General features: G+C 42.4%; 1 protein-coding gene across 1 annotated transcript in view; it reads right to left on the bottom strand.

The window, feature by feature from the left end:
• The window catches only part of LOC126150946 (odorant receptor 13a-like), a 199,007-nt gene that overhangs the window by 169,667 nt on the left and 14,005 nt on the right, over positions 1-15,335 (bottom strand). The window lies entirely within an intron of this gene.

Raw genomic sequence — 15,335 nt, 5'->3', positions numbered from 1 at the left:
ATATATTGTAATTCTTTTGCTATATATATAGCAAAAGAATTACAATATATAAAGACACAGAAATGTCATATCTTCAGGTAATAAAATAAGGAAAAACTTTATAGCACACGAGATGGAAATAGGCTATGCATTTCCGGCATAGCAAAAGAATTACAATATATAAAGACACAGAAATGTCATATCTTCAGGTAATAAAATAAGGAAAAACTTTATAGCACACGAGATGGAAATAGGCTATGCATTTCCGGCATAGCAAAAGAATTACAATATATAAAGACACAGAAATGTCATATCTTCAGGTAATAAAATAAGGAAAAACTTTATAGCACACGAGATGGAAATAGGCTATGCATTTCCGGCATAGCAAAAGAATTACAATATATAAAGACACAGAAATGTCATATCTTCAGGTAATAAAATAAGGAAAAACTTTATAGCACACGAGATGGAAATAGGCTATGCATTTCCGGCATAGCAAAAGAATTACAATATATAAAGACACAGAAATGTCATATCTTCAGGTAATAAAATAAGGAAAAACTTTATAGCACACGAGATGGAAATAGGCTATGCATTTCCGGCATAGCAAAAGAATTACAATATATAAAGACACAGAAATGTCATATCTTCAGGTAATAAAATAAGGAAAAACTTTATAGCACACGAGATGGAAATAGGCTATGCATTTCCGGCATAGCAAAAGAATTACAATATATAAAGACACAGAAATGTCATATCTTCAGGTAATAAAATAAGGAAAAACTTTATAGCACACGAGATGGAAATAGGCTATGCATTTCCGGCATAGCAAAAGAATTACAATATATAAAGACACAGAAATGTCATATCTTCAGGTAATAAAATAAGGAAAAACTTTATAGCACACGAGATGGAAATAGGCTATGCATTTCCGGCATAGCAAAAGAATTACAATATATAAAGACACAGAAATGTCATATCTTCAGGTAATAAAATAAGGAAAAACTTTATAGCACACGAGATGGAAATAGGCTATGCATTTCCGGCATAGCAAAAGAATTACAATATATAAAGACACAGAAATGTCATATCTTCAGGTAATAAAATAAGGAAAAACTTTATAGCACACGAGATGGAAATAGGCTATGCATTTCCGGCATAGCAAAAGAATTACAATATATAAAGACACAGAAATGTCATATCTTCAGGTAATAAAATAAGGAAAAACTTTATAGCACACGAGATGGAAATAGGCTATGCATTTCCGGCGTTACAAGGCATCACTAGAGTGGGATTGCGTGCTAGCTTGCCCTGCTTTGCTAACACTGGGTTTTATGCAAGTGGGGGAGTGGTTTGTGGCACGAATCCTGATGGGTGGCGCAGGCTCCATGTGGCTGTGGCACATCGACATAAATGCTTATATATATATATATATATATATATATATATATATATATATATATATATATATATATATATATATATATATAAGCATTTATGTCGATGTATAATTGGTTTGTTTTGTAAATATTATTTGTATTTTTACGCTGGGTCTTGCCTAGGGAAAACTATGCTATCGAACGACTACATCGATAGGTCGTGTGGAGAACCAAAGTGTTTAGGATCTTTGGTAGTGTTAACTCTGCCGCGTGGAGCGTGAGCAGAGCGGAATCTGGCTGGAGTAGGGCGGTGGAGCAGGTGTGTTGTGTGACGCTCCCGCGAGTTGCCGTGCTTTCGGGGTTTGGCAGCATGTAATTGCGCTCAACTTGCTATGATAGTTTCTGACACGGTGTCGCGGACGGGAAGCATTAGCTAGCGCACATCAAGAGCCCGTTTCGCCTGGTGGCCGTCTCGAGAAGAAGGCGCGCCTACATCCAGCTTCTGCAACAGCGACGGCCGACAATGAGTGACTGTCGCCACCTCCTCGATCGACGACTCCAAACCTTCAATCAGCCAACAAGGAAGACTGGACGCACGTAAAGTTTTAGAACTGTATGGCAGACCTCAGCTTTTCAAACTGTTCATTTTGTCTCACAAAATTACAGCAATGTAGCGTGAACCTTTGTTGCTCATTGTCCCAATTGCATTACCAAGCAGGGTCCCTTCCTTTTCCGGAATGAACCCGAGTGTCGTTAAAATTCAAACAGCAGCATTAAAGTAATATCATTCCATTTCACTGCTTTAATTTCAAGTTCAGCTAAAGTATTCATAGCTGGCTACAATATTTAGATTACACAAGCACAAATTAAGAGTGCGAGTTTTGTTACCACATTTTAGCTTACCTGTGACTGCATCTCAGCTTGGTACGTACTAAATTTTACTATTTTTAATTGTTCAGAATCATTTAATTCAAGTTCAAAGTTAAATCTCTTATTTCTAAATTGCGTAGATTGAAGTAGCTTTTGAAATGATTGTTGAGGTAGCCCAAGACTAACCTTATTTTACTGAATTTCGTAGTGCTTCAGAAACAAAGTTCACTATTAATTTCAGTCACTAAATTAACTTTCAATTTTCTGGTTTTATTAATTCTTTTGCTAAATTAAGTCAGAGTGTAGTGAAATTTATTACTTCTGACAAACATTCAGTTTCCACACAAAACATGTCAACCTTCAGTTGCCAAGCTTTTAGTGCTCATTATATGTGCATTAATCGTTCATTTTCAGTTATTATAGTAGTTGTCCATAGGAGTGGCAACCGTAATTTTCCCCAAATCTCAAATATCTAATTAACGCCAATTAATAGTTGACGTAATGACCGCACATTTACTTTCTTTATTAATTTTACCCTATTCTCAAAATTAATTTCCACTAATTTCATTTGCATTTTTACTTTCATTTAGATGTAACCCTTTCCTCTCTCTTTACCCACAAATTAACTTCGGTGACGATTGTTTTTCCCAAATTTCCACTAGGTGCACGCGGTTCAATTTTTCACTGTCATTAAGGTCAATAAGTGAGGGGGAGGTTACAGGCTTGACAACACAATCCATGACTACGTGAGGCTCTGGCTGTGCAGCAAGGACTGCACCACGAAACACGCTCTGATCTGCACAGAGTTCACTGTCAGGGTGCAGGGCAGGTGAACAACCCATCCCAGCTACGCAAGGTCTAGCAGCAGCTCCAAAGGCGACCTAATAGGGTCCGAGGCATGCAGTGGGGACTGCACCATGAACCAGTCACCTACCTGTACCGGGCTGACAGCGGAATCCATGACTGCCCAGGCCACGCAGTGGGGACTGTACAATTGAACCACTCAGCCACCTGCAAAAGGCTGAGCAATGGGAAAGTGGGGCATGCACTTCATAAACTGTCTAGCAGGAGTTATGATACGCTACAGCTGTAACCCCATAGGACACATGCTCATAAGTGAGGTTTCACTATGACCACTCCAACATCTGCACATAGATCAGCGTGAAGGGTACAGTGTGGGCCTGCTATAATTTGCAGCTGCAAGAGTTGCAGCCGCAACTGGTAACCACGCCATGGACCACTCCTTGATCTGTATGCAGCTCAACATTTATCAGTGGCCTGGCAGCAGCTATGACAGCTGCAGTCACAACTGTATTAACCGGTGCCATGCACTGGGAACTACAACATAAATCTTCCCCTATGCCAGTCTGAGCCTTGAACTTTTCAAGATTCAACATTTAGATCTTTATACATACTTCATAACCCAGAAGTTAGTACTTCGTTGAGGGTAGTTTGTACCAATATTTGCGATTTTTCTTTTCTAAATCATTCTAGTACTGAACCAGATAAAGAATGGCGGCCAGTATGCTTAGTTAGACATTTATATATCTCTTATTTTATTTTCAGGATTACGATGCGAGATATACGATAAAGGCAGTAGAGATTGTGGAAACACTCTTTCTGCAGTGAGAACACAACGGAATTTGGTCTACCAGAACAGTATCCGTTTTATTAATGCTAGCTCATAGATGAGGGCAAAAGGCATCTGAGAATTAAAGGGGACCACACACACGAACAGACACACACACACACACACACACACACACACACACACACAAACACACACACACACACACACATTCTGACTCTCACCCTCACTCTCTCTTTGTCACTCACTCACTCATTCTTGAAAGTGCAGAAACGAAACATTGCTTTTAAATAGCTTGTCGCCCTAAAGAGGACAATGTAGGGACTCATAAGAATTGAGGAGAATGAGTATCCAGTAAGGAAAGCAATAACAAGTTCATCTCACGTGGGAAATCTGCTTTCATGATACCGCAGCTTTTTTTGAACATCCATCAGTGGTGACCGAGGTGATCTGAGAACGACTGGGCAACTGCTTTTTTGACAACGAAGAACTTACTGACTTATAGTTCCATCATTCACATTCATGTGTTGAGCACGTATTTCACTGTCCAGTTCTGGCTGCGAACTCAAATGGACGCGATCTACTGGTCGCACCCTCGACTGTCACCTTACGCAAGTGAAGGACAAACAGCTCCCACCCTTGCCAAGACACAGCTACATGCACTATCTGATCAAAAGTGTCTGACAATATTAATGGACATTAATATGGGATGTGTGCATCCTCCGCCTTTATGATGCCTTGAAATCTGTTGGGGACATTCTCAGTGAGGTATCCGAATGTCTGTGGGTGAATGGCAGACCATTCTCTCTGAAGAGCCGAAACCAGAGAAGGTAAATTGTTGGATGCTGGGCTCTGGGGACCAGTCGAGGTTCTAACCCATCCCAAAGGTATTGCGTTGGGTTCATCTCGGGTCTCCCGGTAGGAAAATCGATTTCAGGGCTGTTATTGTACACAAACCACTGCCTCCTAAATTCTACTTTATGATAAAATGCATTTACATGCTTTTACACGCAGTCATCGTCACCGAACTGTTCCTCTACTGCACATGGCACACACTGCTGTAAAACGTGCTCACACCCTTCCACATTTAACGTTTTCTAAAACGCAGTAAGGGTCTCATACCTCCATAATTAAAAAGTCCACTATATCGTAACATCACTTCCTTTGTACTTCAGTGTTGGCACTGTACGTGATAACTTGTAGCCTTCCAGGCTTAAGAGGAGCTGTCCTTCCGCTTACTTCACGCGATTCATTTCAATCATCCATAATGCTCGCCAGTCCCAGTCTGTCAGCAGTGGGCTCTGTTTGGTTGTGGTTGTTCCTTCTCGTTTCCACTACACAGTTACACATCACTAGCAGTCGACTTGTGCGGCTTTAGAAGGGTCGAAATGCCCACGATGAATTTAAGTCTCAGGTTACATCAAATGACTAATCCACATGCGAAATCACTGAACTTTCCTGACCGGTCTATTCCCCTGACATTGCTTATCTACTGGCAGTACAATAGAAGCTGGTTCAAAAAGAATAGGGCAAAGATAAACTATTTATGTGACTATGCATATTAATTTAGTTCAGAAATACACGTATAGCCTGAAAGGTCCTCTCTGACAGATGCTATGGACATTCACAGGTGTACAGTATGGGCTCTATTTGCGACACAGCAGATGTCCAACCGACAGTGGATTTTCTGTCAGACCTGTCTCAACATTGCCTGACCGGTGGAGTTAATCACGCTGACTAACTTGTTACTTAGCTGCTGTAGCTCCAGCGGAAATGGACTACACAAATCATGTCCTTCACACAAAAAGACCATTTGCGTAAGGCCAGGCAACCTCGGGGGCCACAACTTGAATGGCACATCATTCGACCCAGCACGGCTAAGCCAGACCTGTGGAAGGTGTTGGCTGAGGTGACTTCATATGACATTATGCCAATGTGGCGGAGCTCTTTACTGAGGCAACAATCAGAGAGAAAGCACATAGGTGCCAGTAATGGTAGATTCTGCGAAGAAGGAAGCATCAAATACTCTGATGTTGATTAGGACGCAGAAAAAATTAGGTTCTGGGGAATCACGTTCATGCTCCAGAGAGGCATCAGGGTTTTGTGTACCCCATATTGTCAGATTATGCGTTTTCACTTTGCCACTTAGGTGAAACATGGCTTCGTCAGAAAACACAAGTCTGTCTGCAAAACCATCTGCATCCGTGCTGGAAAATTAGTGGATAATTGTCTCTCATTTGGTTTATCAGCTGGTTTTGGCACCTACAACATTTAAACACTGTAAGCCTTGACCTGCAGATGCTTGCACAACACACAGCACACTGATGATTGTGGTACATTCACATCTCTGCTGGCATGACACATGGATTACCTGAAGTTTATTTCGTGAATCGTGCGAATGTTTTTAACCCTTAATTCTCGACAGATGACCGTTCTGTGGCTTCCTTCTCACGTATGCATCCTGCCATCTCGAAATGCTTTGTCCACTTAACAGTGTTGTGACAGTGCGGTGACTTTACGAAACGTGCTCCGAAAATGGCTTTGAACAACTACTATTGATGATGTTTTGCCGTATTCTGTGACACAATACACTTTTTCTATAGTGGATGCCACTGAGGCAGTTGTGTCACATGATATAAAAATGGTGGGAACCCTTCTCCCAGCTCCCTACCCTTCTGGGCCAATGAGAATCATGCATCCCTCCTCCTCCATCCCATCCCACTCCACACCTTCATCTTTTATAACTGGAACACAGAGTGAGATGGATTCATTGTGCAAATGAGCAGCATAGGGAGATGATCAGATTTTGTCTATTTGTTAGTAACAAAGTATGTTAAGCCACATAATTTGAGTTCTATTTAATAATATTAATTTAATACTACTAGGAGGGAAATGCTGACTCGGCATCTGCCAGTGTTTATTTTTCGGGTGTCATATTACAGCTGAGACAATTGCACATATCATACTTCGCTGACAGCAGCATCAGCACTTCCTTATCTCCAAGGCCATTCCAGGAATCATGAAATCCTGTCACGTGTCAAGGACAAGGAGCGACAAATTTTGCTTGAAGCACCCCCCGCCCCCCATCCCGACTACCCCACCCCCTCCCCCAATCAGCAACCAATGGAGCATTAAAATACAGCACTGCGTTGTAGCTGTTGTGGGAGCGAGACTTGACTGCAGTTTTCATGCATGTCACATTTCACTGACATCAGCATCCAGCTGCAAGCACCCCTTACCCCCTTAGCCCTCCCCTCCCCACCTCCCACAGACCCCTCCCCTCAACACCTCCCACAGGCCATGCACTCCAGCAATGTACATGATAGAGCACCGACCCCATGCGCAGCATACCTGCATAACTCCCACCTCGCGCCTCCATGCTCATGATATCATGTTAAGACAACTAATATGTATGAAGTGCTGCATATGTTGGAGTTGTTTCAAAATACTGTCCATGCAAGAAGCGTGTAAGCATTGGTCTACCTATAATTGTCATTGTGTTTCGTAACTATTACAGCAGCAGGTGGTAGGTTTATTTATTTATTTATTTATTTATTTATTTTTTTATATTCATATACAGCACTCTCTCCCTGGGTTTGCGTCTTGACAATAGCAACGACTGATGAAGATGTCGACTATAAGTATTTGAAAAAACAGGATCCAGTATTTCTACATTACAATGCTAAGCATTCAGTTTTCTGTATTAATTTAATGTTGTCCACAGCACGATGTGATGGGAGTGCTGACGAAGAAGGTAGATACTGAAGTAACTTGCTGTTGTTGCTGTGGTATTCCAGAAATTGTAATGAAAATATTGTCGGCAGTTGTGTAAATATTGCCTAAATAAGTATGAGTTGGTGTTCACAGCAGTCGGCCTGCCACCTCTGGCTGAATGTCCTAGACAAATGTAAGGCAATAACAATCGTAGTACAGGTCAGGTGCAAACCGCTCCAGTCGGTGTCGCCTGGCCACCAAGAGCTGCTGCAGGACGAATTTATTCACGGATCCAGTTATATGGCTCCTTCCGTGTATAGCGATTTTACGACTATGACGTGTGGGGCCTGAAGATGGCATCAATGTAATGCCGAAACTGGTAGCACATAAGAAGTTCATAAAATAAATTTCTACAATACATACGGCTGTTGGTAAATTATTGCATCAAGAAATTTCCAGCACCAGTTGCCGCAGGGAATATGATCATACAATTGAAACATTATCAGTAATATGTGAGCTTCGAGAAAGACGCATTATCGACTAATTATGGAGACAGTTGTTCATGAGCTTTACAAGCCTGCAAGCAGAAAATTTCTGCTCTGACCTGTGATAATACAACAACTGGATGATTTATGGCAGGCTGATCTCTTGGATATGCAAGACTACTCACATGCGAATAACAGTTTCAAATACATTCTAATGGTCACAGATACGTGTACCAAATTCGCTTGGACTCTGTCTTTGATATTAAAAATGGAGAAGGAAGTTTCAAAGTTTTTTGAAGTACTGTTGCAAACGCAAATGCATCAGTGCCTCGAAAATCTTCAGACCAATTATCAGAGTGAATTTTACAAAAGGGGTTTCAAAGCAGTAATGGAAGATTTGGGGTAAATCACTACTCAACATTCTTCCATTTGAAAGCTAGTATTGTCGAATAGCTGTACATGATGATCAGATACCAGATGTGGAAGCAATTTAATCTTCAAGAGACGTGCAAATTGCTAAACATCCTACCACAACTCATTGTTAAGTATAATCACACTATTTACCATAAATTAAGAATGGACCTTTTGATGACCATGATAGTGGACTTACAAACACAGTATACAACCGTATTAAGATAGTGGATCCACGCCAGCAGAAGTTTCAACAAAGGTGATCTGGTATGTAGTTTGAAATGCAAAACTGTGTTTGAGAGGTCGTAGCTACCGAATTGATCAACAGCGACATGTACAGTTGTAAGGTGCAGCACACGGACATGAGAAGATACATCTTAAAAGACAATGATGATGAAGATATTGCAGGGGTTTTATACACAAAGGAGTTACAGAAAAGCTCTGAACTGGACGCATTTCTCGTAGAGGAGGTCATAAAACGTCCAGGGAACCAGGCATTAATGAAATAGTGCGGCATGTCATCAAGGCACAACACTCTCAGTGTGCTGTGTAATAGGACAGGCAAACCTGAAAACGTGCAGCAGTGACATAAGTGCTAGGAAATGTATCAACAGAGATGGAGGCAGTATTCTCGACAACCTCCAATTTGAACTTCATATTCCTGGATACAATTTTTGCGGACCTGGAACGAAACTGAAACAGTGGCTAGTCGATGGTGATAAGGGAATTAATGTCATAGACAATGCATGCAAAGACCACGACGTTGCTTATTCTACAAATGAGAATTGTCGCACTGCAGACCGAACACTCATATTAGCTGATAAGGCTAGACAGATACGTCGAAGAAAGAATATTTGTACAGGATAATGTGTTGTAGCATTCATGGTAGATAAGGCAATGCATGCCAAACAAAATTGGGTGCTGGAATAATCTTCAAGCAAATAATGAATGCAGCTCATCGCTAAGGAAGAAGAAAAAAATCGATGGGATGTTTAAAAAATTGCATCGAATCAGGTGTGACGGTGCCGAAAGCTGCCTTGAGGCAGAAAGAAGGAAGGAATAGATGTGGCAAAACGTCCAGGTCCTCTCAGAACCAAAGACATCGGGTGGAATAATTTCATTTCCAATCTCTGCATTTGATGGACTATCAGCCATTGGTTCATTAGATGGGGGAACTGCTGCCATAACTCCGGCAGTAAAAATTCACAAATCCCTGAAAAGCACTTACAAGGTTAAAGGCATAGTAAGGCCATCACTATCGGTAAAGGCATCTATTTAAAACCACACGGGAAAGGGATAGGGTTATACAAAAAAAAGAGAATGAAAAGAAAACCACTGCATACAAACACAGATCTGCGTAAAGTCGTCACAAAACAGCAAATTCAGAGATTTCACGGCGTGTTTATGTGGAATACGTTATCTGAGACAACGTGGAAATACAAAGAATGTGGGATTGTCAATTGAGATGTTTTCGGGGGATATGGACCTCACTTGCTTGCGTATGTTAAAAAAAGAGAACGGAACACCATCTACTGCTTTGACTCATTCGTAGATTTAAGACTGCCTGAAGAACTGTGTCGTTACTTCATCGATGGGAACCAGGAGTAGTACAATTTTCGACGCTACCAAGACTTCAGTTCATACCTCTGCGGACATTTCTGCCTCATATTTCTAATTACAGTTGCTTAAAAACAAGCAGTGTGTATATCACTGAATCATTTGAGATCACTCCCTCAAACTCGAAAAGAAATCTAAATTAAAAGCGACCTACTTTCCTCCAATAAATCTGAGCAGGGGGAAGTGGAGTAGAGCATTGAACCGTCTGGAAATATACAACAGCATAGCTTATATCACTGAGGGAAATGATAAACTGCATATAAGGAGTAGGGAAGAAGTGGTAACTGGCTCAGCTACACTGACGATTTAAAAGCGTATATAAGACGATTTGTAAAAGGATTTTGAACTACATGAAAACTTTAATATGTTCAAAACAGTGATAAAAGCAACAGAAGAGACAGTGACGTTTAGTTACATAGGCTATGTTTCTCGAGGGGACAAGTGATGCTGTATAAGACTGATGACATACTGGCAGTCTCTATGATTCGGGTTGTTGTTGTTGTTGTTGTGGTCTTCAGTCCTGAGACTGGTTTGATGCAGCTCTCCATGCCACTCTATCCTGTGCAAGCCTCTTCATCTCCCAGTACCTACTGCAACCTACATCCTTCTGAATCTGCTTAGTGTATTGATCTCTTGGTCTCCCTCTACGATTTTTACCCTCCACGCTGCCCTCCAATGCTAAATTTGTGATCCCTCGATGCCTCAGAACATGTCCTACCAACCGATCCCTTCTTCTAGTCAAGTTGTGCCACAAACTTCTCCCCAATCCTGTTCAATACCTCCTCATTAGTTACGTGATCTACCCACCTTATCTTCAGCATTCTTCTGTAGCACCACATTTCGAAAGCTTCTATTCTCTTCTTGTCCAAACTAGTTATCGTCCATGTCTCACTTCCATACATGGCTACACTCCATACAAATACTTTCAGAAACGACTTCCTGACACCTAAATCTATATTCGATGTTAACAAATTTCTCTTCTTGAGAAACGCTTTCCTTGCCATTGCCAGTCTACATTTTATATCCTCTCTACTTCGACCATCATCGGTTATTTTACTCCCTAAATAGCAAAACTCCTTTACTACTTTAAGTGTCTCATTTCCTAATCTAATTCCCTCAGCATCACCCGACTTAATTTGATTACATTCCATTATCCTCGTTTTGCTTTTGTTGATGTTCATCTTATATCCTCCTTTCAAGACACTGTCCATTCCGTTCAACTGCTCTTCCAAGTCCTTTGCTGTCTCTGACAGAATTACAATGTCATCGGCGAACCTCAAAGTTTTTACTTCTTCTCCATGAATTTTAATACCTACTCCAAATTTTTCTTTTGTTTCGTTTACTGCTTGCGCAATATACAGATTGAATAACATCGGGGACAGGCTACAACCCTGTCTTACTCCCTTCCCAACCACTGCTTCCCTTTCATGTCCCTCGACTCTTATAACTGCCATCTGGTTTCTGTACAAATTGTAAATAGCCTTTCGCTCCCTGTATTTTACCCCTGCCACCTTCAGAATTTGAAAGAGAGTATTCCAGTCAACATTGTCAAAAGCTTTCTCTAAGTCTACAAATGCTAGAAACGTAGGTTTGCCTTTTCTTAATCTTTCTTCCAAGATAAGTCGTAAGGTCAGTATTGCCTCACGTGTTCCAACATTTCTACGGAATCCAAACTGATCTTCCCCGAGGTCGGCTTCTACCAGTTTTTCCATTCGTCTGTAAAGAATTCGCGTTAGTATTTTGCAGCTGTGACTTATTAAACTGATAGTTCGGTAATTTTCACATCTGTCAACACCTGCTTTCTTTGGGATTGGAATTATTATATTCTTCTTAAAGTCTGAGGGTATTTCGCCTGTCTCATACATCGTGCTCACCAGATGGTAGAGTTTTGTCATGACTGGCTCTCCTGAGGCCATCAGTAGTTCTAATGGAATGATTCGGGTAGAGCGTAATATCGCGACGGATTCGTACCATCCATTTACGCATTCTTTCCCGTACTGGGAGCTGGCTGCGGAATTTCCCAGTAATCCGATATATAACCCTCTGACTTTTGAGACGTTAGACCATCTCGAGCTGAATACTGTAGATCAGAGAGCGAATCTAGTCGATTTTAGCAGTTAGGGAATGGTAGTAAGTCTTCAGCTGAAGCGAAATTATGGGTATTAAGTATAAATACTGCATACATAACAATCACAAGAGCACTTTGCAGCAGAAGGAGAACACGATAACATACGAGAATTACGACTATCTTAAATCCATTGGGCTGAAACCTTGCAATGACATCACTCGATGTAACAACTGCAGTTTGATACGAAGAGCGTATCATTAGCCATGAATATTATTACCATGGACCGTTTGCCTCAGCCACATGTAATGTTGATGATGAAGTACGGATTATTATTCAGCGTTAAGATGGAATGACACTTCCTAGCAAGAGATTCCTATGTTTGAAGAGAGTATTTACACCTAAGGAAGCCGTGCCACCAGCGCTGACATTGCGCCTTACACGTAATGCATTCTCCTTACTTTTTTCAAGAAATAATATAGGAACTTAATGTTCAGATTGCCCACATCGGAAACGTTGGAATCATATCTACACTCAAGGCTCTGCATCAACATCTGATGACAATGCTCTATAAAACACAGAATGGTTAGTAGATGGATCGACAGACACCTCCTTTAGTGTGTGCATTCCACTCAAAATGTTAAAGGATTTATTTAAAGACAGCAGTCGTACTGAAAAGAACACGAGGCAAGATTTTATTGTGGATCGAAGTGCTACAGATAACAGCTCGTGCATTCTAGCAGAATTTGAAGAAAGGCGTAAAATTGTGCTGGATATATTGATATCGAAAACACCGCAGCTATCGCTATCAGACGAAGAAAATTTGAAACTTTTATGCGTTCTGAATTCAGGAGTGCATCTAAATGGCTCTGAGCACTATGGGACTCAACATCTTAGGTCATAAGTCCCCTGGAACTTAGAACTACTTAAACCTAACTAACCTAAGGACATCACACACACCTATGCCCGAGGCAGGATTCGAACCTGCGACCGTAGCAGTCCCGCGGTTCCGGACTGCAGCGCCAGAACCGCTAGACCACCGCGGCCGGCAGGAGTGCATCTGTCCTTAACTTTCCGTTCATGGGAGTTGTTTGTATATACGATCCTTCCACAGTCTTCTCGCCAAGCATGGACTCTTAAGACTTCTATCCAGCTAGAAATCCCTCGCTTTATTATTCTGGCGCAGCAAGTATGCAGGAAGGGGGGTCCTGAAAGAGACTCAAGCATATTTGACAACGGAAAACTAACCTGTGCTTGAGTTTACCTGAACTCCCAGTTTTTCCGTACAATAATTTACAGCTCAACTGTAGCTTATGGAATATTGTATGACTTGTACGCAAGATTTAACCATCATATTGCACGTTTTTTCCTGCAGGAGTTTCAGTTACTATCACCCATAGTGGTGACAGACTGTTCAAAGTAACATGAGAAGCGAAGACTGAAACTGTGGACGTACGTATTGAATTCGAATCATCCGGAAACTTCATTGCAGGCACTGCAGCATACGCATTAATACTAAGTGACTCTCTCACAAAATACCCTCTGTAAACAGGAATTATACAATGTGTAGTATAAATGTAGAGGCATTGCACAAGATACACCACAATATACAACGATGCCTCGAAGAACAAAGATTGTTGCAGTCACACAAAGGTTTTACGATGACTGTGAATGATCTGTGATTAAAGATGTAGCATTACTTGCATTCTCCGACGCAAGACAACTACTAACGAGGTATGCCACAACTGTTGCTTCATTCAGACCGTTTAGTTCAGTGAAATCTGCTAAAACTCGAAAAACGGTGGTGTGTTTGACACGATTTTACCACGCAAATCACTGGGACGACGAAGAGGTGCACGTTATGGTATGGTGTCGCTCCAAGCTTCTGAATGTAGACTCAGCATAGTATACTTCCAAGGCCATGAGAAGATTTCCTGGTTTCAAAAAAATTATAAATGTGCGTCTGTCCATAATCTGGTTACGGAAAGATGTCCTGCTCTCAAGAAGTTGTAGCAGAAAATGTTCAACTACACTCCTGGAAATTGAAATAAGAACACCGTGAATTCATTGTCCCAGGAAGGGGAAACTTTATCGACACATTCCTGGGGTCAGATACATCACATTATCACACTGACAGAACCACAGGCACATAGACACAGGCAACAGAGCATGCACAATGTCGGCACTAGTACAGTGTATATCCACCTTTCGCAGCAATGCAGGCTGCTATTCTCCCACGGAGACGATCGTAGAGATGCTGGATGTAGTCCTGTGGAACGGCTTGCCATGCCATTTCCACCTGGCGCCTCAGTTGGACCAGCGTTCGTGCTGGACGTGCAGACCGCGTGAGACGACGCTTCATCCAGTCCCAAACATGCTCAATGGGGGACAGATCCGGAGATCTTGCTGGCCAGGGTAGTTGACTTACACCTTCTAGAGCACGTTGTGTGGCACGGGATACATGCGGACGTGCATTGTCCTGTTGGAACAGCAAGTTCCCTTGCCGGTCTAGGAATGGTAGAACGATGGGTTCGATGACGGTTTGGATGTACCGTGCACTATTCAGTGTCCCCTCGACGATCACCAGTGGTGTACGGCCAGTGTAGGAGATGGCTCCCCACACCATGATGCCGGGTGTTGGCCCTGTGTGGCTCGGTCGTATGCAGTCCTGATTGTGGCGCTCACCTGCACGGCGCCAAACACGCATACGACCATCATTGGCACCAAGGCAGAAGCGACTCTCATCGCTGAAGACGACACGTCTCCATTCGTCCCTCCATTCACGCCTGTCGCGACACCACTGGAGGCGGGCTGCACGATGTTGGGGCGTGAGCGGAAGACGGCCTAACGGTGTGCGGGACCGTAGCCCAGCTTCATGGAGACGGTTGCGAATGGTCCTCGCCGATACCCCAGGAGCAACAGTGTCCCTAATTTGCTGGGAAGTGGCGGTGCGGTCCCCTACGGCACTGCGTAGGATCCTACGGTCTTGGCGTGCATCCGTGCGTCGCTGCGGTCCGGTCCCAGGTCGACGGGCACGTGCACCTTCCGCCGACCACTGGCGACAACATCGATGTACTGTGGAGACCTCACGCCTCACGTGTTGAGCAATTCGGCGGTACGTCCACCCGGCCTCCCGCATGCCCACTATACGCCCTCGCTCAAAGTGCGTCAGCTGCACATACGGTTCACGTCCACGCTGTCGCGGCATGCTACCAGTGTTAAAGACT

This window comes from Schistocerca cancellata, chromosome 2 (assembly GCF_023864275.1).
Source record: "Schistocerca cancellata isolate TAMUIC-IGC-003103 chromosome 2, iqSchCanc2.1, whole genome shotgun sequence".
Lineage (NCBI taxonomy): Eukaryota > Metazoa > Arthropoda > Insecta > Orthoptera > Acrididae > Schistocerca > Schistocerca cancellata.
Note: the sequence above shows the minus strand (reverse complement) of the source record. Positions and strands in the feature narration are given on the sequence as shown.